Consider the following 25,219-nt stretch of genomic DNA (forward strand, 5'->3'; position numbering starts at 1 on the left):
CCTAGCTGTAACTATTGCCCTGTCAAGCTTCTACCCTGCTCTCCCTGGAGCTCCCACAAGGGAGCAGGGAAGCAGGTATTAGTGCAGACAAAATCTGCTTTGTCTTCCCTCCCCCGTAATGCAGCAGGGAAAGGAGAGCAGCTACTCGGAGCGCCGCCCTGGTTCACACCAGAGTGGCTCCTGAAGCCAGAGGGATGAGGAAGCGTTAGGGAGGTGGGGCCCCAATCCTGCCATAGAAATGTGCCTGGTTCAGACACTTCTGTTTCAGGAATGCAGGGAGCACAATTTCAATTTGTTTGTCAAAGACACAGTTTATCAGCCTTTGAGGGCCACAAATGGCCCCTGGGCCACAGATTGGACACCGCTGATTTAAGTGAATCCAACACATCATCAAGGAAGTGACCAAAAGTTGTGACCACTTGGTGCTGGCCAGCTAAGAAGCTTCCTAAATCAATATGGAGCTGGATCTCCAGGATTGATGGTTTGGCACCTGGCAATCTGTAGGTGGGGTTGGAAAAAGGTGTGCGGTGGCTGTGGCACCATCTTGATCCTCAGGCCATCTGGAGTGCGCCAAGATTGAGGGGGGTGGGTGTGCCCCTCCCCTTGCTGGGCATGTGTTCTCTGCACCCCGATGCACAGACTGTGCTGTCATAAGTTAGCCCGAGGTTTGCAAAACAGACTCATCAAAGCAACTTTTTTTCTCTAACTTCTTAAAAACAAACACCACAAAATCTGTGTGTGCTGAGCAAATCCCCTCCAACCTGCACTGCGGTAATTGAGCAGAGGACCTTGTTTCAACCCCTTCCAAAGGAAATCTAACAAACCCTGATATCTGTTAGAATCAGGCCTTTGTGTTGAAGGGACTAAATCACTGAAATGCTAACAAGGCCTCACCAGGAAATCCAAACCCACGCAATGCCACTGGCTGTTGAAAAAGTTGCTTAGCACTTTTACAATAGGAACAGCTTTTTCCCACACCACTCATGCATCGAATATGGCTGAGGTTGTTAGCTGAAATTATATTAGAAAAAAAATCATTTGCAAGCAAAGATCAGTTACAACTACATTAGGAGAGTTGTGGGTCTTTCCCCCACTCTAGTGCCTGATCCCCCAAACAGAATAAGAGGCTACTACAGCTGTCAGCTAAAGGCTCTTCTCCTTTAGGTCATGGAATAGAGGCTTATGATTTTAGGCCCTCAGTTCAACGAAGTATTTAAGCACTCAGTTGAGTACATCCCAGTTCAGCAAAGCACTTAAGCATGTCCTTAACTTTAGGCACATCATTGGGATTTCAGTGAGGAGTCAATAGGGCTTAAGCAGGGCCGGCTCCAGGCACCAGCCGACCAAGCACGTGCTTGGGGCGGCACCTCCGGAAGGGGCGGCCAATCTTGGGGTGGCAGGGGGGCGCTTGGAGTTTTTTATTCTTGTTTCAGCGGCGCAGCACGGGGGTGGCGGGGGCTTCGGCGGCGCTGGGAGGAGCGGGGGTTGGCACAGCGCGGCTCTCGGGGTTTGGGCAGCCCGGCCTGGCGCTGGGGCGGGGGCGGAGGTTTTGGCGGCCTTTGGCAGCCCAGCACGGTGCGGGGGTTTCGGCGGCCCAGTGCGGCACGGCGCTTGCGGGGGCAGGGGTTTCGGCGGCGGTGCTCTTTTTTTTTTTTGCCTGGGGCGGCAAAAAAGTTAGAGCCGGCCCTGCACAAGGTGCCTGCAACAGCTGCCTCCCAGGACACACTCACCCTCCCCCCCCCCCCCCCCTTGGGAGTGACATTTGTCTTTCACTCAGATAGCTCCTTATTAGCCTCTCTAATTATTGCTGAGCATAGCTTTTATTCCTGCAGCCTTGAGTAAATGAACTCTGCGAGCCCATTTCAGATCCAATTCTGTCCACACGACAGGATGGACTTCGTTTTAGCCTCGGTCTGGTGAATCAGACTAGAATAAGGACTAACTGAAGCAGAGCAAAGGCCATTTACTGAAGTAGCATTACCTCTGTTGCTGGTGTTGTATGGGTCACTGTGAATCAGACAGCTGCTGCCTGGTTTAGTGGCTATGGGAGCTGCTGTTTCTCTAGTGACTTGAGAACTTTGAGCAAATATCCCCCTGACCTATCCTCATCTGCTTCCTGTCCACGGAACTGAGGGCCAAGAATTGTCAGTTAAAGGCAAGGCAGATCTCACTGTACATATTGGTGCCTCAGCAGGGGACACCCCTTTGTGGTCACTGATATGGTCCAGTTTGGGAGTAGATTTTTGTAGACTGGAATCCGATGGCGATTCCATGTGCGTAATCAAACATCAGGGTGAGATGAAGATTGTGCTGAATTACACACTAACACCAATGTATCAATTTCATCTTCTGTGACTGATACAACAGTGCCCTTGGAGGATGTGAATATACTTTTGCCCAGTTACAAAGGCATCTTAATTATACGACTTACCGTCAAGCTGGGATGGGCTCATTTGACAGCACTATATCAATACATCGAGATGTACACCCCATAAACAGAGACCCTCTTGCACAGCTGTGCCAAGACAGTAGAAAACCTGTTACAGGTCAAAAAGAGAGTGATTTGGCCATCTCATGGACATCACCAGTTTTTCTAGTCACAAGGGAAGATAAAGTACACTGCTTTTGTGGGGTTGTTAGACAGCTAAATACTGTTACAAAAAACATACACCGCCAATCCTACAGATTGATGATGTTCTGGACCAATTTGGGGGTGCTCAGGAATCCATTACTCTGGATTTGCCCAGTGGATATTGCCAGGTTCTCTTACGGAAGTTCTGCATAAAGATAACCTTCACTACTGGGCTGCATCATTATAGTTCAGTTCAGCTTTTTGGGATGACCCAGGGGCCTGCTGCCTCTCAGAGATTAATGACTTAAGCAGATGTTTCTTCTACTTGGATGGTATCATTGTGTACACCATCCAGCTGGATGGAGCATCCGCAATGTCTATGAGCAGCATAGGAATGTCGACAGTTAGAACCGATGAAGCCACCATCTTCAGGGGAAGTTCTGAGTGGCAGTTGGGCCCAGAGTTTTGCAGGTATTTATGTGCCTAACTCCCTGACTGAGTAAAGGTCAGAGTAAAGGTTAATCCATTCTGGTTAACCACCTGCTCATAGGGAAAAGCAGGAAATTAAGCCCCATTTTAGACAAAACCTTAACCTTAACTGGAGTCGCCACCCGGCACCTCCATAATACTTTATGTCGCTTATATGGTTAACAACCCTTGGTCCTTCCTTTATTACCCACCCGTGTTCATGGCAACAATGACATAAGTGCTGCAGTGTGACCTCACAATGCTGTGATTTGAACACTGGCTCAGTTGGCCCTCAGTGTCAGTTGCTTTTACTTGGACAGAAGGAGAGGCTGGGTATTGTGCTGGCTAAAGTCGATTTCAGATCCAAGATCGAATCTATTACTGAGGGGAAAAAAGTAAGTGGGCTTTCTTACTCCCCATGGCTGTCCTACCTCTGACCAACAGAGACCCACTTTGCTTAAATTCTGTTTGAAAAGGGTCACCAAATTAAATTTGTTTTTTTGGCCCAGAACCTCAAAGGTATTTAGGCACTTAACTCCCACTGAAATCCATGGGAGTTAGGAGCCTAACTCCCTGACTGAGTAAAGGTCAGAGTAAAGGTTAATCCATACTGGTTAACCACCTGCTCATAGGGAAAAGCAGGAATTTATGCCCCATTTTAGACAAAACCTTAACCTTAACTGGAGTCGCCACCAGGCACCTCCATAATACTTTATGTCGCTTATATGGTTAACAACCCTTGGTCCTTCCTTTATTAACCGCCCGTGTTCATGGCAACAATGACATAAGTGCTGCAGTGTGACCTCACAATGCTGTGATTTGAACACTGGCTCAGTTGGCCCTCAGTGTCAGTTGCTTTTACCTGGACAGAAGGAGAGGCTGGGTATTGTGCTGGCTAAAGTCGATTTCAGATCCAAGATCGAATCTATTACTGAGGGGAAAAAAGTAAGTGGGCTTTCTTACTCCCCATGGCTGTCCTACCTCTGACCAACAGAGACCCACTTTGCTTAAATTCTGTTTGAAAAGGGTCACCAAATTAAATTCGTTTTTTTGGCCCAGAACCTCAAAGGTATTTAGGCACTTAACTCCCACTGAAATCCATGGGAGTTAGGAGCCTAACTCCCTGACTGAGTAAAGGTCAGAGTAAAGGTTAATCCATACTGGTTAACCACCTGCTCATAGGGAAAAGCAGGAATTTATGCCCCATTTTAGACAAAACCTTAACCTTAACTGGAGTCGCCACCAGGCACCTCCATAATACTTTATGTCGCTTATATGGTTAACAACCCTTGGTCCTTCCTTTATTACCCGCCCGTGTTCATGGCAACAATGACATAAGTGCTGCAGTGTGACCTCACAATGCTGTGATTTGAACACTGGCTCAGTTGGCCCTCAGTGTCAGTTGCTTTTACCTGGACAGAAGGAGAGGCTGGGTATTGTGCTGGCTAAAGTCGATTTCAGATCCAAGATCGAATCTATTACTGAGGGGAAAAAAGTAAGTGGGTTTTCTTACTCCCCATGGCTGTCCTACCTCTGACCAACAGAGACCCACTTTGCTTAAATTCTGTTTGAAAAGGGTCACCAAATTAAATTCGTTTTTTTGGCCCAGAACCTCAAAGGTATTTAGGCACTTAACTCCCACTGAAATCCATGGGAGTTAGGAGCCTAAATACCTTTGAGAATCTGGGCCTTTGTTCCATTTTATGTCTCTCTCGCTCTGGCATGAAAAGTGCCATCCTAACAGAATCCAGGAGGGAATCCAGCTGTCTGATCAGGGGCTACTTGTGCCCTACCTCTCTCCTACACTCAATTCTTTAGTTCAGCTGTAAAAATTGTGGCAGATAGGGAATAACTCCAGAGTTGATAAGGCTGCATGGTAAGGTTATATTTCATTAACCCAGCAGGGACTTCCAGAGATCACTAAGATCCCTAGAAAGACTTGCCCCCTCTGGGAGTCTCTTCCGCTGATCCCTCTCTGGGACCCTGTTCTAGGATCTCACACAGGGCCCTTGTCCCTGAAGTGGAGAATGAAAGGAAGTGGGTTCTGTTCCAGGCCTCCATTCATCTGTAGACGAGCTCCATACGCACAGACCCCAGAGGACACAATCAGGGGAGTCGCCTACTAACTTCAGTGGGCTTGGATCAGGCCCAGATATAGGCCCAATAAAAAGATGGCTCCTGCCGTCCCTGCAGCCGAGTGTGGAAAGGAGAGGCTCTTTGCTGTGGCATTATTTCCTCCAGGTGCAGAATGGACAGTAGGGGATTTCCACTTCAGTTCCTGGAGATTTAGGGAAGCTGATCCCCATTCTGTGGCCTCACCCTCACAGCTGGCATGAGAGGCAGCAATTGGGCTCGAGACATGGCCCTTAAAATCTGCCTTCAAGTTGATTCTCCATAATTCTCCATCTTGGATGAAGAATAACATTTCCTTTCACCACTATGGCAGATCATTTTGGTTTTGCGCTGCCCATTTCAATGTTTAAAATTTTCCAGGATTAGGAAGGAATGAGGAGATACATATACATGCTCTTTAATGCTTTTGGGGGTGCAATTCTCCCCCGGGCTGAGGGTCAGCAAAAAGTCATGTACCTCTTACATTCCACTAAAATCCAGAGCCTTGGAGAGTGCAATGAAATTTTGCAATGAATGTGAAGAGCTGTAATTTTTCCTGCTGTCTCCAGTGGAGCACAAGCAGCGGCGGCTCCAGGCACCAGCGCTCCAAGCGCGTACCTGGGGCGGCAAGCCGCGGGGGGTGCCCTGCCGGTCGCTGCGAGGGCGGCAGTCAGGCTGCCTTCGGCGGCGCGCCTGTGGGAGGTCCGCGGGTCCCGTGGATTCGGTGGTAATTCGGCGGCGGGTACGCCGAATCCGCGGGACTGGGGACCTCCCGCAGGCGCACCGCCAAAGGCAGCCTGCCTGCCGTGCTTGGGGCGGCAAAAAAGCTAGAGCCTCCCCTGGGCTTAAGCATGCTCTAATGTTAAGTACATGCTTAAGTGCTCTGCTGAATTGGGGTCTTAGTGGTGACTGTCCTGGGTTCAAATCTTCCCATCAGCACAAGCAGGGGTGTTAGAGGAGCATGGGAAACATTGGCTAGTGATGGAGTTTATTGGATACAATAGTTGTATTTTTCATCTGCTGAATTTGTTCCTGTTTTCTGAATACTCACAGATATGAGAGTCTGAGCACAGTTTTGAAAGATACAGATGCTTACCATCCACTTGTACTGGAGTCCACTGTATTCTGTTGGTGACAGTCTGTATTTAGGATCCTCTATTTCATATACCGTATCTTATAGTATTAGCATCCATTTTTGCCTGTAGAACATATCACCATATAAAGTGCTTATATCCTTATTACCTTATATCGTGTATCAATGCTTCTATAGAGAGGGGGTGTGGCCTTCCTCCAAGATTGACAGGGAGGGATGGCCATGCACTCTTACAGCTACTCCGTCGTTAGAGTATAAACAGCACAGTGGCAGGACCAAACCAACATTTTAAGCACTTAAAAAGTCTTTATTTTTATCCATTTCTCTATCAAATATTTTAATTGGGGCCACCTCGGAGAACTTTGTTTGGAGGGGAAGGGGAGGAGAGAGACATCCTGCTTTCTGATTTTTTCCCCCAGACTCCATCAGTTTTACTTACAATAATTTCATTGCAAATCTTATTTTTCAAGAAAATCATTTGAAACATGCCTCCAGCCTAGTGTAAGTGAAACGTGAGCTGCGCAAGCCACCAGCTGATACCATGAATTCATTTCTAATATTAGATGTGGCTGGGTTTCATTAAAACAGAGGATGATTTACATTGAAACTGCCATTAAATTTGGGGTACAAATTACTCTAATGAGACTCATCCTCAATTGACCGAGTCAAAGGCCACTCGTCAGAGCATTAGAGATCAGACTTTCAGTTCAGATATAACTATAAATCATTTCTATGAATGTGATAACTGCTTTCACCAATATTTCAATCTGCCGTAAAAATCTGACACATTAGCAGCAGCTTGAAGTTATGAAGAGGAGCTACTAAGCATAATTTACATACATAATATATACAGTACAAGCCACACAAGCATCTCTTGATGTTTTCCTATGATATCAATATTTGCTGCTGTTTGTATTTCTTCCCTGTTCTTTTATGGAGCGTACTCTCTAGTCAGCTGCAGTTGCATGCGCTAAACACGTGTTCCTCTTAGCTTTATAGCAGGATCATAGAAACAAATCAAGTACCTGAGGAAGAACAGATTTTAAATATCTATATATACATATACATATATTTATTGAACATAGTGGTGGAAACCTTTTCTGTGAGGGGAAAATATGACTTTATATATATATATTTCAAATTACCAAATACTGATGTGGACCATTAACACTTGTGGGAAGGCAAATGAAATTCTTAAGTGGTTTGTTATTCTGTCACTGTGTAGGCGATTGATGCAGCTAACTTTCACTCATACTAATTGGTGGCAAGCCCGAAAAGCCCCTACACCGTGATGGGAGAATTGCCCTCTTAGTCTTTCACAGCATCATGTCATAGCATTTATGAACCTTTCCAAGACCGAGAGCAGTCTGGAGCTGGGTCCTCAGCTACTGTAAATTGGCATCGCTTAATTGAAATCTGCGGCGCTCCCTGACTTATGGTAGCTGAGGATCTGGCCTCTGGTGCACTTTTGCAGCATAGCCCCTGACATTTTTTAGGGCCTAACTATGATTTACTCCGACAAACCTGCTATACTCAGGTAAACCATCCAGTGGGCCTGATTCTGATTTCACTCATGCCAGTGTAAAGCAGGAGAAAATCAAAGTCAAATGCATTATATGGCAGCATGAACCGGATCAGAATCAGACCCACTGTGAGTTAGGCCCTTGGGCCCAAACCCTAATGGCCTTGCTCAGGAGAGTAATTCTACTGAGCAGAACAGGATTACTCATATGAATAAAGCAGGGAGGATTTGGCCTGCCTGTTCTCACTACCATCTGCCAGTGGCCTGGGAAAATAGTGCATTGTCTGATGGTAACCCCAACCTCCTCTGGTCACATTCATAATTGAATTAGATCTTTGACTCTGGAACAAGAATGGCTAGCACTGGGAAGCAACATGCTCGTAGATGCAAGATGTAGTGGAAAATCAGCTGTACAACACACTGCAGTTTAAGTTAGCAGAAGTTTCTACATGTTCTGGCAGTTTTCCAGTTCCAGACCTCAGATAAAATCGCTGCGAAAAAGAAGGCACCCAAACCATGAATATCTACCGCTTATATCTTAGTAATGACCATTCTAGACATGAAACACATAATTAATCTTCCAGCACTGAGCATTTCCACTAAGGAATATTACTGAGTAACATTTCAACAACATTCTTAATTAGCATACCCAACAGAGAATCACCAATCAGAGCCACTGTTCAGTTGCTGTATAACATGATTTTTTTCATTTACAGCATTTCATCATTAATTTTAGAAAGTGGATCTGATGATAATAATAATTACACCACCGCTGTATTGCACTTAACGACTACTTTCAGAATAAAAATTAGCCTGTTACCAAATGATCCCTTAAAGCGCGCCATGTATAGCCACCTACACTAATAATAATACTTGATATGTAAGTAGCAGTTTTCATCCAAGCAACTAAAAGCACTTTAATTATTTAATTAAGCCTCACAATGCTCCTGTGAGCTCGCTCAGGATTATTATACCTATTTTAGGTGTGGAAACGGAAGCACACAGAGGTTGAATGATTTGGTCAAGGTCTAAGAAGAGATGGTAAATTCACCATGTGACAACCAATAGATAAAATTGCCTCCTTGGGAAGCAGAGTTGGGTTTATTTTTTAACTTTTAATTTTATTTTTCAAAGTCATTGTTATATCCCATGGATAGGTTGTGTTACAGCACTTCTATAATGGTGCATCTCATTATTAGGAGCTATGTATTAAGAGTAGCATAGGCAGGGTATACATGCTACAGTACGCAAAGCCGACAGTGACACCAAGACTGTACAAAACGTAGGTCTTTTAACAATTGCATTGTATTTGATATTGACATTCACTTTACTGAATATAATTGTAAAAACCAGTAAACTCTGGCTATTTTTTAGATAGCCGCAACTTCCCGTCTCCAAGGCCTTGTCTGCACTAAGATTTGAAACTATCCTTGCACTTTTCTAGCAAATGGAGCAGGGGCGGGCAAACTATAGCCTAGGGGCCGCATCCGGCCGTTCAGATGTTTTAATCTGGCCCTCGACCTCCAGCCAGGGAGTGGGGTCGGAGGTTTGCCCCGCTCTTCGCATGCCATGGCTCCTCACGGCTCCCGGAAGCAGCGGCATGTCCCCCTTCCGGCTCTTACGCGTAGGGGCAGCCAGGGGGCTCACTCCGCATGCTGCTCCCACCCCAAGCGCCGCCCCCGCAGCTCCCATTGGTCGGGAACTGCAGCCAATGGGAGCTACAGGGGCAGCGCCTGCAGACAGGGCAGCGCACAGAGCCGCCTGGCCACACCTTCACGTAGGAGCTGGAGGGGGGACATGCCACTGCTTCAGCTCCTCATATTGATACCTATAGATCATGACCCAATCACCTCTTCGCTATCTACTGTTACTTCCAAGAGACTGTTAAGCACACCGGAGAGGAAGTCTCTGAGATGGATGAGTCACTGAGGGGCTGTCTAGTGTCAGGGCTACACTGAGGAAGTCCCTTATGGGCCTCGGAGGAGTAAGAGGTTGTGGCAGCTTTATACCATTGCAGTCCCCTTTTCTGGTGCACGTTCTGCCCCAGAGGTTACGTAGCAGGTTCTGTGCCATGAAAAAAATGACACAAATCTCAGCTGAAACTGGCCCATAAAGTTTAAAAAATTCTAACAAAGTGGAAAGGTATGTATTTCGTCTGGTATTCATCATTTGATGAAATGATTCCTGGCACAGGAATGATGTTTTAAAAATGTGTTAAGATGGGGCCATATTGCATAATGAATTTTTGAAGCTAATTTGCCTGTTGGTTTCAGTGGGGAGTTCTGCTGCAGCACTTGCTGTACCAATAAGGCGCGTGAGGAGTAGCATATTTTTGTGTTATCAGAGTTTTAAGTGAAAATAAAGTGAACAAAAAACATTTTACAGTTTTTTTTTTGTGGGGCGGAGGGGATATTAAAAGTGGCAGCTGCCCTTGGGGATTCTGCTGCTTAGTTTATAATTACACTCCTTAGCTTAGAGACTAACACATTTATTTGACCATAAGCTTTCGTGGGCGAAAACCCACTTCATCAGATGCATGCATCCGATGAAGTGGGTTTTAGCCCACGTAAGCTTATGCTCAAATAAATGTGTTAGTCTCTAAGGTACCACAAGGACTCCTGTTCTTTTTGCGAATACAGACTAACACGGCTACCCCTCTGACTCCTGAGCTTGGGAATTTCATGATTTTCACCCGCAACGTGAAAATTGTTATCTTGCTTGCCATCCTCTACCAGCTGCAGAAAATAATATTTCAGGTGCATTTGGGCTGGGATATTTAGAAGTGTTAAGTGCGTAAAGTGTTGCCAACTTTCATGATTTGATTGCAGCTCTCTGTTTTTCTGCAAACCTTAGTGGCTGGTATCAAAAGATTGCATGGAAATCTCTGCCTTCCTTTAAAAGAAATTAGTTCTCTAGCGCTCATGGTTATGGAGAAAAGCTTGAAAATTGCAGAGTGAGTGCATCCCAAAAGCCAAGAAACCTGGAGGCAATTAAAAAGAATCCCACATTTATTTATTTATTTAAATATCTCATGATTTTTACTTCAGTCTCATGAGTTTTTTGGGGGGGTCTTTACTCATGGTTTTTGAGTGCTTGGAATAGACAGCTATGGTAAACGTCTCAAAAATTAAGACACTGAGGATTCAGCTAGTGCAGAGTAGAGCTGCCTGAACTGATTAGTGGAGCAAGTTGACCTAAGCAGTCCATCCCTGAAACTTGTGGACTGCAATGGTTTCACATTTGCTTCTGGGTGCAATTCCAAGTGTGAATTTTAGTCTATACTAAAGTAACCGATGTTTGCAGCTTGGCTGTGTACCAAGGCTGCGCTCTCTCCTATGCATCACCGTGACTGCTGTGATCAGCTGGGATGCATCTGTGGACCATCCCTAGATCCGCACCGTAATGATGGAATTTGCTCCCGCTGATGGTTGCAAGAGCTACAGTTTGTTGGTCTTCAGAGCATGGAGTGAGGCGCACCTTTTAGCCCAGCATTTGGTTTGTCTGTGAAGTCTGGAGTGGAATGGTGGCCCAGTGGTCAGAGCACTAACCTGGACTGTGGGAGACCTTGTCTCACTTCCTGTTTTGCCACAATTCCCTTAGTTTCTCTGTGCCTCAGTTCTGCATCTGTAAAATGGGGGTACTGGTACTTCCCTACCTCACAAGGGTGTTGGGAAGATCAATACATTAAAATATTGTGAGGTGCTCAGATACCACAGCGATGGGGCCAGATAAATAAAAATTCTCTCTGGTTGGTTGGGTTGGCTGATAAGGGAATGTCCTTCCTGTATTGCCCAGCACAGTGGTTCTCAACCAGGGGTCCGGGGCAGCGTAGGGGGCCGCGAGCAGGTTTCAGGGGGGTCACCAAGCAGGGACGGCATTAGACTTGCTGGGGCCGAGGGCAAAAAGCCGAAGCCCCACCGCATGGGGCTGAAGGCCAGGGCCCTGAGCCCCACTACCCAGGGCTGAAGCCAAAGCCTGAGCAATGTAGCTTCATGGGAGCCCCTATGGTGTGGGGCCCCCAGGCGATTGCCCTGTTTGCTTCCTAACACCGGCCTTGGTTTTATATGCCAAAAACCAGTTATTGTGGCACAGGTGGGCCGTGGAGTTTTTATCGCATGTTGGGCACGCTCAGAAAGAAAAAGGTTGAGAACCCCTGGCCCAGCAGACTGTGTTGACATCTTGTCCTTATTGGATACATCAGAGGCCTGGGCACTGGGTATCCACGCATGTTATTACATAAGAAGGCTCTATTGAAAAGGAAATGTATCTGCCATTTTGTCTGGAGCACCCGCTAATTTTTCCCCGTGGTTGGTCCAGCCCCGGAGCACCCACGGAGTCGGCGTCTATGCTCACTGCCCGCGTTGCTCACCGAGGTGTGCACATGAGACAAGCATGGGATCAAATGTGCTCACATGTAGTTCAATTATCTCCTATGATTACACAGTCACCTTTCTTTAATGAGCAGCTTTCACCCAGCAAGCAGTGTCAAGCCCACCAGACACGTACCAATTGTCTTCCAGCCATCTGCTCTTCCGCATTCTATTTTCCCTTGCCTAGAAGCTCAGATTTTTTTTTTAAGAGAAGGGGGGAAAAAAATCAACCTTAAATGTGATGCCATGTATCTAGTTGGACAGTATTTACACAGTCAGTTAAATGGTGCGTTACAATCACTGCAGATGGAAAGCGTCTCCTGGAGGTTTTAAAGTAGATTGCGACGGGTGTTTCTGAGAGTGCAAGGGGGAGGGGTAGAGTGCAGGCAGTTCCCGCTCCCTCCCACGACACACACTTGTGGCTTGGGAGTGCAACCCGAGTGTAGTCCAAACATTCAAAAGTCAGAAGACAAAAATAACTCCAGTTTGGCTTCAAAACCATGAGATTTTAAAATGACCAATCTTGTGATTTTCTTGCGACTTGACTCACGATTTTTTGAATGCCTGAGGTGAGCACCCCTGCGACTGTGGCCAAGATTTTCAAAAGTGACAAGTGATTTTCTGTTACCAACTTGAGACACCTTAAAGGGGCTTGATTTTCAAAGGATTGTTGCTCAGGCTCCTTTAAGGGGTATGGGGCACACAGTCACTTCTGACTAGCCTGTATTAGCAAAATATTTGATGATGTTTTTTACTGTTCAGTTATAACTTACTGCCAGTTTTCTACCTTAAAGAAATGGGCCACTTCACCTTGAATGGCCCCTTAGAATATTTTCTAACAACTTATGCTAAACTATCTGTTTGAGCTTTTAGCTGCAACAAGCTGAGTAAAGCCTGAGGAAGATCTCGGTGTAGCTCGAAAGCTTCTCTCTTTCACCAACAGAGTTTGGTCCAACAAAAGATATTACCCCACCCAACTTGTCTACCTTAAAGTAATGCTGTTAGGTTACATTTGGCCCCAAATGTAGGTTTTGCAATAACAAGCTTTTGGAAATCTAAGCTCACTGGATATATTTCCAGTAAAGAAAGAAAAATTCCAATGGGAACTTTTCCCCCTGCAAACATAAAAACGTTCGCCTACCGTTTTGAAAGTGCCTGCTAATCTGAAAGTGAAATCGACTAGAAACAGACTATTAAAAATGGGAATGAGAATCTGTTTTATCTACATTTGTTTCCCAAGCTGTCAGATGAATAAAAAAACAAAACAAAAAACCAATGAGCATAGAGCAGATAGAGAAATATAAATTTTACTTTTAGAATTCTGTCAGTTTTTATAATCTAAGGTGTTTAATATAGGTAAGGCAATTCATTTGTGGATGTGATTTTTAACCTGACAGTAGCTCTTTAATTTCCTCTTGCGCTGCTGTGAAAATTCAACCACTGAATAATCTGTGGCCAGTAGATGTTTTTTTCTTCTTCTGGAATTAGAATGATTCAGACATAGCCTCCACTTGCTTTTGAGCTTTTATATGTGGTTGCTGAGCCATTTTATTCTGTGCAATAACTGCAGCAGCAGCTGGAGGGCTGAGTTTTAGGGAATGGAAGCTTTCGGAGTAGTTCATAACACACAAAGTCAGGCAAACTCTGAAGTACATTACGTGATAGCTGGAAGTCTATGGAGATGGTCTGTGGAAGCCTGTGTAGGTTGCCCAAGGGTTTGAGTGCTCCTCTGAGTTATCCACGAATACATTTTCCTGTGTCTGTGAAAGAGAAAAAACATGAGTGAAACCCTTTTAGCTGGAAAACCTCTTTCCTTCTCGTGTGAGTAGTAGTGTCAGGCAGGTGTATTTGTCAATAGTGTTCTAATTCTGGTTTCTGTGTACAGAAAGTAGAAGGTTATAAGAGATTGCTGTGGTTAGAATAAACTAGAATATATGGCATTTCAAGCTTTGAAAACAAATTCTGCAGCATAATAAAGAGAATGTTTTACCTTTTCTTCATTCCCCTGCTGTTTTCCATGTACTGCCTAAGTGGATTTCTTTGTTGTGCTTTGCAAGTTATAGTAAAACATTTCCTTTTAGTAACCAGTTGAGATTACACAAATGTGGAAGAAAACATAGTAACAATCACAATTTTACTTAGGATACTTTTATAAATAATTTGTAAAGGGTTAACAACGATTAACAGATGTTTTAATACATGGTTAATTGATCGTGTTAGAATCCAACCGGTCAATGTGTGGCTTATAATCACCTTCAGTAGATGTGCTCATAACCTATTATCATGCATACAGTTCTTATCTTTAATATGCTTCTAACCTCTATTAACCCTTTATAAGTGTTTCATAAATGGAACCTTAATACAAAGTGTATCCAAAATAATTATAGGCAGACATGCATTACAATCTTACTTCGTCACACATAACAGCATTCCTCCCAAACTAAAGCAAGGGGGTAAATGTATTTTATGCCAACTCTCTTACTTCAAATTCTAGGAATGCAAGGGTCATTCCCCTGTCTTCTGTTTGTTGTTAAATATATCGATCATGTGCTATATACTGTTATAAATCTAGTTAGGGGAAACAAATTAATCCTTGTTCCTGGAACCCCAGCTCCTTATTTTAATTTCCCCTGCTCCGATTTCTTTTACTTTCCTCCTTTCTCTCTTCTCTATTGTCATCTTGAACCTCCTCCTCCGGTGCTTTTGTCTTCTCTCTCTCCATCTCCCTTACTTTGTCTTCCAGTGGTTCCTCCTGTTTCTCTCTCTTTCTCTGTATTTTCTTTCCTCTTTTCTATTCCCTGCCCCAACTCTCACGCTTGGTTCGACTGTCAAAGTTCTGCTGTAATGCAAATGATATTAGTAATTAAGGTTGTCATGGGAGCCTTTGTATTATCTCACTTTTTGCGTGTTTAAAAATATCACACCGTGTATTGCCTCGGTGTATTTTTTTGCATTTGTGTTTTGAAAACATGAAAAATATTAAACAAAGATCAGAAGCTCTGGGGAAATTTCGTCTTAGTTACACTGGTGTATCCCAGTGAACTTCAATGTGCCAGTGTAACCAAGAGGAGAATTCCACCCTGTGTGAGTATGAAACCCAGCTGTTAAGACTGTGAATGGCTATAGGAGGTGGGCTTGAGCCAGCAAAGAGTCTGTTTTCCAGCCTGAGCTATTTGTGTCAGCAGAGAAAAATAATAATATTGTGCTGTTATTTTCACAAAAAAGGCAAGTCTTGAAGGATGGACTAGCTATGGTAACAAATTTATTAGAGCATAAGCTTTCGTGCAGTTGCATCCGAAGAAGTGGGCTGTAGTCCACGAAAGCTTATGCTCTAATAAATTTGTTAGTCTCTAAGGTGCCACAAGTACTCCTGTTCTTTTTGTGGATACAGACTAACACGGCTGCTACTCTGAAACCTAGCTATGGTAGTATCATTCTTTGTCATTCGCCTTAAGTCTTCAAGGGAAAACTGCTCTGAATTTAAAATATAACGTAGCATTTCTATTTCCTCTGAGTTGCTTGCTGCAGGAGAAATTACACGGACTTGCTTCTTCAGTTTGCTGGCATATGGAAGTACTGTGTGTTGGAGGATCCCGGTCTGAGTGACATAGATCAGGGCAGTTATTTGAATTTGATGGGACCTGTGATCAAACCTGTGAACTTTTGAGATATTTGAAAAAGGGGCTGGCATTGTTATCTTGACAGAGGACCAGTTTTATTTCCTGTGGAGGCATTGTCCAGACTGAATTAGAACGTGAGTCATGGCCAGAGTTGCAATTATCCATTATTAGTGTTTGCAAACATTACAGTATACGTTTCTCAATGTTTTAGTTACTGAGTGCTTAGCTGTTACACTGTGTAGCTGGCCTCATTTTCCCACAGACTGAAGTTTCCACTGAGATGGCACACTGATATTTTCAATGTTTTCTTGGGAAGTGGCTGCTGATGCTTCATCAGAGAGAGACATTCTTGAGACTCCCATTAGAGATTTGTTTATCCTTTCTTTCATTTAATTAATGGGTGTTTTTCAGTGCCACTAGTTTTCCTTAGTATAGATTCATAGATTTTAAGGCACCATTGTGATCATCTAGTCTGGATCTAATAATAATAAGTGGAGATATCCCATCTCCTAGAACTGGAAGGGACCTTGAAAGGTCATCAAGTCCAGCCCCCTGCCTTCACTAGCAGGACCAAGTACTGATTTTGCCCCAAATCCCCAAGTGGCCCCCTCAAGGATTGAACTCACAACCCTGGGTTTAACAGGCCGATGCTCAAACCACTGAGCTATCCCTCCCCCCATCTATATGGCACAGACCATAGAACATCCTTAAAATAATTCCTAGAACAGATCTTTTAGAGATTTTAAAATTGCCAGTGATGGAGAATCCACCACAACCCTTGATAAATTGTTCCAATGGTTAATTACTTTCACCGTTAACAATGTGTGCCTAATTTTCAGTCTGAATTTGCCTAGCTTCAAATTCCAGCCATTGGACCATGTTATTCCTTTCTCTGCTAGACCGAAAAGCCCATTATTAAATATGTGTTCCCCATGTAGGTACTTATAATCTGTAACCAAGTCACCCCTTACCCTTCTTTTTATTAAGCTAAATAGATTGAGCTCCTTTAGTCTATCACTATAAGGCAGGTTCTCCAATCCTTTAATCATTCTCATGGCTCTTCTCTGAACCCTCTCTAAATAGGGCCCTGATATATTTGAACAGCACCTACCACAATGGAGTCCAAACTGGATTAGGCGTCTTGGTGCTACCACACTATAAATATTTAATAATAATAATAATAATTAATAAATTTAAAAACCCAATGATTCCTGAGGTGTTACAGTTTTGAAAAAGGTTCTTCTTTTCCAGCAAATTTAGACTAAAGTATGTGGCAGACACAGTTGTAGATTGCTTAGTCTCACTTGCAGTGCCAACGATTTTGCCAGCCTTGAATTTTCAAAGCAGCAAAAGCAAGATAGAAATAATTGGAAAGTAGAGAATTCCGTGCGTTTTGCACATGTCCCAGTCCCACATACTCTTGTGATATGAAGCCATGATTTTCCCATGGGACAAACAGTGAAAAATGTGAGATTCTTTCAAGTGTTCATGCTGTTATTTTAATGCTGGGGATTTAATGCAATTTTTAGCATGATTCTGTTTAGTTAAGGCAATTAAGGTGTATTACCACCTCTGCTTCCATGCCCGTTGTAGCCAACTGGCATCTCATTGCACAGTTCTTAATCCCAGCTCAGGCATGCTTGTATTTCAGACTTTTTGGAGAGACTGAAGAATAATGTCTCGCAGTTATACTACTAAGCTCCTTTTGTTGTGCAGAGGGAAACAGAGAAAGTTGGGTTTGGTAATCATGTGATTCTAATCCCACATTCAATCATAAGCATAATAGTAGCATTATGTATTTTATGTTCTCCTGGCTTCACCTTAATCAGTCTTCTTCTTGGTGCTTGATTGGCAATTTTGTGATATCAAATGGAATCCCAGTGAGTTAGGGAAAAGAGCTCTGAAACTAATGTTTATTCAGTTTAAAAGCACCTTTACTGTGGTGTGTACCTTTTGTATCTATGCATCTCTGCATGACCTACTTGCTTTTGATATGCTGTCTGCAAGGTCAGTTTTTTTCAAGCAAAAACAATGGTTAAACATAGAATTAATTTCTACTTTTGTTGTAATTAATACTGATTTTAGCTCTTCCTACGCTTTTAATTATCTGAGCATGAACTCCTGCAGAAACTGAGCTCTAAAATGAAAAATCTGTTGATTACATTTAATATTACAAATATATGTATACGCACACCCTATACGTTATTACATTTAAGTAATTAAAGTTCAAAGATGCGAAATAGAGATGCCATGTCACATATGACATGTCAAAAGAAGAACAGGAGTACTTGTGGCACCTTAGAGACTAACAAATTTATTAGAGCATAAGCTTTCGTGGACTACAGACCACTTTCTGTAGTCCACGAAAGCTTATGCTCTAATAAATTTGTTAGTCTCTAAGGTGCCACAAGTACTCCTGTTCTTCTTTTTGCGGATACAGACTAACACGGCTGCTACTCTGAAACATGACATGTCAACTGAGCTATGCTATGAGAATGATGCAGTTGAAAGAAGATTATATTCAGAGCTGCTTTATAATACTGGGAATGATTAAGAAGTTATAGGGCTGGATATTTGAAAGTGCTCATCACTGGAGTTAGATTTTCAAATGTGGTGTTCATGGTTACAGGGCTAGCTTTTCCTCTGTCCCTTTTCTCTGATTATCCCAACCCCTTCAGGTGTCAGGCCTTGTGCCTTTATCTATCCCAGGGTAGAATTCTGCAATCCTCCACTCTTAGACCAGGGCCTGGCTGCAGTACCCCGTGTATAGTGGACGATTATCACCCTGCAGGTCTGACTGAGTTTTGGGCATCTGGTTTCATACCTTTGACCAGTGATAGTGACCAACAGCCTCCTTAAAACAATAATTGGGCATGAAAGAAACAAGCGAACTAAACATCATGAATACAGCAGTTGAATAGATGGGGGAATCTCCAGCCATACACCTATTAAGTTGGTTGTACACCTGAAAAGAATGGGGCATGGGGTGAGGTTCTTTGCTCTGTGTTGTGCAGGAGGCCAAGGTGGATGTTCACAGTGGTTCTTTCTGGCTTTAAAATTCTGTGGCTATAAGGAAGGTTGGAAGGCAGACACAAACTCCCTGCTCCCAAAGAGCAGCCACTTTAAGAATAGAAATGATCTTGTCAAATACTAAAATAAAACCCTCAGCAAAATATACACAATATGGGAAAAGGCTGCATTCATCCCTCCAGTACCCTCACCTACTTGAGTGAAGTTACAGTGGAGATGAATTTGCTCTCATGTCTGTGTGGGGCTTCAAAGCAACCTTTTGACTTCAGTTTATAGGCAACCAATTAAAAACTTCATGGGACGCACCCAGACCCCGTGCCAAGTTCTCTCTGGTCTGATTCTTATCCTGTCTCTCCTTGAAATCAACGTTTGTAGTGGCTGTGGCCTTGTAGTACTGCCTCCGCTATTCCAGAGTGCACTGAGTGTGGGAAAATGTGCCAACTCTCCCCCCACCCAGTGCACAAGTGCTGCAAATTCTGCCTTAAGGGCAATACTAAGGACGGGGCAGCACCATCCTGAGGCGTCTGCAGACATTACCCAGGAAGGGTGCTCTTGTGGTTAAAGCGCTGAACTGGGTCTCTGGAGATTTGGGGTCAGTTCCCAGCTTTGACACAGACTCTCTGGGTAACTGTGGGCAAATCACTTAGAGGCCCGATTTTTAAAGGTATTTGGGTGTCTAAAAGTGAAGATAGGCCCCTCATGGAAGTTCCTCAGCACCTAATTTCCATGGAAGTCCATGGGAGTTAGGCACCTAAGTGCTTTTGAAAATGCAGCTAGACATCTATGTGCATCTTTATGCACCTAAATACCTTTAACAAATCCAGCCCCTGATCTGTTTGTGCCTCCAGTCCCCGATCTGTGGAATGGGGTTAGTAAGATTGCCTTTCTCCTACTCTTTGACCTTGTCTACGCTTGCAGCAGCATGGAGGGTATATGCAGTGACACCCTGCAGAGAAAGGCAGGCTGTGTCTACACTCGCTGCGATGTGTAGCTCCCCAGGACAGTGAAAGGTGCAGCAGTGGGGAAAGGCTCTGGCAGCGGGACGCTACACTGCTAAAAATAGTTCTTTAGATGTGGAAGGTACTGCTTTGTTGTGTAGGGGGGTATATATCCTAGGGGTTCAGTGCTATTTATACCCATGCTAGCTGAGTGTGTGGTGTCTGTACCCTCCGTAAGTGTAGACCTATCACCTGTGTCTGTCTCATCTGTTTATCTCTTCAAGGCAGGGGATTGTCTCTTACTCTGTGTTTTTACAGCACCCAGAACAATGGGACCCCAATCTTACCTGGGTCCTCATGAGCAGCGGTCGGCAACCTTCGGCATGTGGCCCATCAGGGTAATCCGCTGGCTGGCCATGAGACATTTTGTTTATGTTGACTGTCCGCGGGCACAGTTTCCAGTGGCCACGGTTCACCGTTCCCGGCCAATGGGAGCTGCGGGAAGCGGCAGCTAGCACATCCCTGCATGCCGAAGGTTGCAGATCCCTGCTCTAGATGCTACTGAAATACAAATAATTAATAATAATCCACATTACAGTGTTGCTTGGGACACCGGGCAAAATACAGCGTTGATACTGAGTGCCACTCTTATGGAATTGGCTGTGACAAATTCAGTGGCGGTGTGTGGTAATGGTGGTTTAAGTTCCACAGTCGGTGGAAGATAGAGAATGGGTATACGAGGTAAAGTAGTGTAACTCGCATGGTTTGCTCTCCAGTGTGTGTGCAAAATGAATGTAACAAATCCTGGCTTCTCAGGGGTGACTCTGGCATGAAGAAATCCCTGGATGTCAGGGCTGGTCTAAAGCAGGGGTGGCCAAACTGTTGTTCACGAGCCACATGGGTCTCTTTTACTGTTAAAGTGTGACTCACTGAGCCCCCTAAGTCCCCCCATTCTCGGGGGATGGGAGGACTCAGGACCTCTGCCTTGCACTGGGGTGGTGTGGTAGAGGCTTCTGCCCAGCTGGGAGGGGGTTCTTGGGGCTTCAGCCCTGCGGGGCACACCTGCCAGGGCTCGGGGCTTCAGCAGGAGCAGGGATGAAGCCCCAATCCACGATCCCAGCAGGTGTGGCCCGGCTCTCGGACTTCTGAAGAGTGTCATATGTGGCTCGGAGGGCCAGTAAGTTTGGCCAGCCCCAGTCCAAAGGATATGTCGGGAGTGTGGCCAGGAGAAGGGGTTTGTGGATGTAACACACTTCACTCCAGTGATTCCCTGGTGGTTGTATTATGCCTTCAGGCCACAGCCTGCTAGTGTGGTCTAGACCATTTGGCTTGGGGAACCCTTCCACAGCTGTGTCCAGTGCAAACCAGGTGAAGCTGAGAATCTGGCCCAGTGAGAGGGTGGTATGGGGGAGTGTAGCAGCAGAGGATGTGAGTCAGAGAACCAATAGCTTCTTAATGTGCATCCTGTTATGCTTGTTGGTAGCAAAAGGTAAAGGGGAAAAAATGAAAACTCATTGCTGTAAGGGAGGCTTTGCTTCCAGCTCCCACTACCAAACCCTTACTACCTGCAGTCCTTTTTTTGAAACAGACAGAAAATAAATTGCTGCTGTCAAACATTTTATATGCACTTGCAGAATATTCATCTAAGAAGCAACAAAAGGCATCAGAGGAACGTGATCAGAGCTCATTTTTCTTATCAAGTCAAGAGGAAGTAATGCCAAGATCAGTGATAGCAAAGGATTTTTGACATCATGGAAATTCTTCTCACAGCACTTTGCCAGCTAACTCCAACCCAGCGTGATTTCTCTCACTTTGAATCAATAGCAACTTCTTGCACTGCTGCAGTTTCTTTACTAGAGACTATTCAGAACAGCTTCATCATTTGAATCTTTGCCTTGCAGAAGCAGACAGAGTGCTAGCTACATTTATTTCATGTCTGTCCTTCTGAAGCATCAGCTCAGGAGGAAGAAAAGTATTTTGCCAATGCATTCATGTCTAGATTCTTTGCTAAGCTATTTGGTGTGCATGATTACTTTGGGGAGTTTCCTAACAGGTACTTACTGATAACCTATTCGAAAACTTAACTAGTCACCTGGATGAAATCTCATTGGATTGAAATTTCCTCTCTGAGGAACACAGGTTGCAGTGTCCAGTACTGCGTATGGAGCATTACTGAAGGCATCATGGCTGCTATATTTTCCTACACATTTTGGCACGGATCCTGCACAGACTTAAGCTTATGTGTAACTTTGCACACATAAGCAGTCCTATTGACTTAATCTTCCTCCTCTGCATCGTTGTCAAGGATGAGAACTCAGCAACAATCATAGAGCATCTTGTATCATTTAATTATTATGAAATTACAGTCTTATATCAAAAATACTATGGATGTGTTGGCTGACGTGATAAAGCTTCAGGTAAATATGTGGGCATGCAAAGCCTGGGCATAATTATACAGCTTGATAGTATTTTGGAAACAGTAGACCCTTTTTATGTTCCATAAAGAGACCATTCTTGCCTTCTAATTAGTTTATTTAGAAATCAGTTAAATTTACTTAATGATCTTTTTTATTTGATCATAAACACTATTTGCTGTTAAAAGGTACAGGTGTGGATTTTTTTTTCAGCTAATCATGCAAATTTGCATGTAGGAAGATGGGAGGATTTATGCAGTTATTTTTTCGAGTGTTAATAAATTCAAACAGGATGGTTCTTAAAAACGGATCACTGAGGCAGGTGATATTTAGCTTTTATCTTTAGGGTATGAAATAGAACCAATAGATGTCAATGTACGAATGAAGTTCAAGTGTCAGGTTCTCAGCTGGGCTAAATGGCGATAGCCCCACTGAAATCAAGGCAGCTATGCAGAGTCACACCAGCTGAGGATTTGGCCTTGTGATTTAGTTTAGCAAAATACCCTAAATAAATAGACTGGGGATTTACGGGTAATTTTGGCAGCAGCATGGCCTGGTGGATAGAGCTGGACTCGGAGTCTAGAGACCTGGATTTTAATCCTGCTTCTGCTGTTGTGACTTTGGGCAAGTCACTTCACATCTCTTGCCCCTCCCACCTTTTCTCTGTCTTGTCTATTTAGACTGTAAAAAGGGACAGGGATTCTCTTTCACTTCGGCCATTTCTTCACTGCACAGTTAACCTGGGCTCTTACAGGGAGTTTTAAAGCCATCCACACACACCATCCTCTAACATGGGGTTAGAGGTGCTTTAAGCCTGGGATAGCCTACCAGCGCTGCTTTCCCTCCGACTTGAACTTGCCCATTTTGCAGTGAGCATGCAGCTAAAATCACTTGAGTACTGATAATCCTCCCATGTCTTTCCCCTATCCGCTGCCCCGCCCCACCCTGCCCACCCCACCCCACCCAGAAGGACAGACAGATTCTCTCACAAAGTACACAATTGACTGGGGAAGAATCCTGGAGCATCTCAGCGTAAGGAACTATGGGATATGTCCCCCCTCCCGCCCCCCCCCCTCCCCAACACACACAGGTGAGTGCAGAAACAGTGAGGATACAGTAACACAGGGAAGGCTTTGGTGTTCACTTACACTTGGGCGAGGCTAACCCAGGTTCTCAGACCCAAGTTACCTGTGCAGTGATGGTTTACTCTGTGTGTTTGTACAGTGCCTAGCACACTGGGCCTTTGATCTTGGTTGGAGCCTGTAGTGTCTACTATTATGTAATAATAATTGTAAGAATGAACAGATTTCAAAACAAAATTATTCCAAAGTTGTTTTGTGGGCAAGGACATATGATTCTAAATATCCCTGAAGAGGAATGTATCTGATTATGGAAGATTTCCCGCCCCCCACATTTAAAAGTACTTGATAGCTAGGTGGTAAATTTGACAGCTATATGAGGTTAATTGCATATCAGGAGTGTACACGTGCCAAACATGTTAAGCATCAGAGAGCTTTAGGGTGAGTTTCACCACTCTGGAATTGGTGTGAGATCAGAATCAGGCCCAGCGATGGTACCTCTTTGCAAAGTGCTTAGGAATCCATTGATGACAGGCCCACGAGGGTGACGTATGCTATGAATGCTCTGATGCTATGAATAAAGAGACACAGCACAAGTTTCTTGTTAATTGCCTATTCAAAGTAATTATTGCTTTGAAGCATGTAGGTTACTCCTGCTGTTTCTGGGACACGTCATGACATATTAAATAAATCCTGAGTGCACAAAGGCACATTTAATGTATGTGTGTGTTTCTATTGATTTGTTTTTGGAGTCTTCAGGCACTATAACTTTGAATGTAAATGTGCCAGCCCCCCTGTCATATCTTACAAAGTTACTGGGAGGCTGGTGATTGCGGGCTGCTAACCGTTATAAAAATAGCACACTTGTGGTAACATAGGGCATTAAAATTCTGACTAGCAAGGCTGGTTCTTATGCTTTCTGGACAGGCCTGTTAACTTTTTGAAAGATTTGCAGTGGAGTTTCTGCAGTAAAATAATAAAAACAGGTAAGTGAACAGGGGCACGAGACTGGGAGATAGTTTGTATCAGATGAAAAACTGGCAAAACTCTGGCAGTGTTCCAGAAAATACTCAATGTCGTGTTCCCTGCACCCGCCACTTCCTTTCTTTTGAAGGCCTAAAAGCCTGTGTGATTTCTGTGAAGGCAGCGGAACTCTTTGCTGTTTTGTTACAGTGAATGGATTTAACCTCTCTGTGGTTGTGCAGACGGGGAGTTCTACAGTCAATGTAGCGCTGTTTTGGTTTTTTTATTTCTGTGATGATGAATAGTCAGAGTGATAGTTAAGTGAGAATGTTCAGTGAGGCTGATGTGAGAACAGGCCAGTGCTATTTCAGGCCAGTAGTTCAGATACTCATTTACTACTCTATTGAGAAACTCTCAACCTCTGGCCTTCTCAAGCAGTAGGTGCTGCTGCAGATGTTACCTGGCATCATGACGGCACAGTAGGTTACCTGTTACTTAAATTTCAGCATCCTTTAAAAAATGTTTCATAAGCAATAGTGAATAAATGTCCCGCATTGATTTCATCTATGCATCTCTTCCGTAAGGCAGAATGATGCAAAACCATTAAGCCATTCATTAGATTAACTTCGTATTTGGCAAGTGGTTTAGTGGGGAAGGGATTTAGTTTAACACTTTGGAATATAACTGCATCTTATTTCCTTATTTCTAAATGTGAGGGAAGTTTACTCCCATGCCACCATACCATTTAAGCGATGTGACATGAGATGGACGGGCATTTCCGAACGATTAGAGGATGCCATGCAGGACTTTTAACTACCAGGGTAAAAATGCAATATCTCTTAGGGCTAGATTGTGATTTTAGCAAGGGGTGGTATGTCAGTGGCACCAGCCCAAGGGAAGCCCTAGGAGACATTGCTCCCTGTTATCCTGCAGATAAATTACTGTTAGCTCTTGAAAAGGAACGGCTTACTTGCCTTTGCGCCTGCTACTCTGCCCAACAAGAGTGCTTGGGTGGAGGAGTCAGTGATTCATAGACTA

General features: G+C 44.1%; 1 protein-coding gene across 9 annotated transcripts in view; it reads left to right on the top strand.

Moving 5' to 3' along the window:
* SGCD (sarcoglycan delta) overlaps window positions 1-25,219 on the top strand; it is a 504,512-nt gene that overhangs the window by 251,788 nt on the left and 227,505 nt on the right. Inside the window, exon 1 of one of the 9 annotated variants that reach the window (XM_005300017.5) lies at window positions 24,109-24,204. The exons of 7 other annotated variants lie outside the window; for them this stretch is intronic. The gene's annotated coding sequence lies outside the window, so the exon portion shown is untranslated. Of the gene's footprint in view, window positions 1-24,108; window positions 24,205-25,219 lie in introns of those variants that run through there. One more of the 9 variants, XM_042850996.2, reaches the window with a different exon arrangement.

Source organism: Chrysemys picta, chromosome 8 (assembly GCF_011386835.1).
Source record: "Chrysemys picta bellii isolate R12L10 chromosome 8, ASM1138683v2, whole genome shotgun sequence".
NCBI classification, from domain to species: domain Eukaryota; kingdom Metazoa; phylum Chordata; order Testudines; family Emydidae; genus Chrysemys; species Chrysemys picta.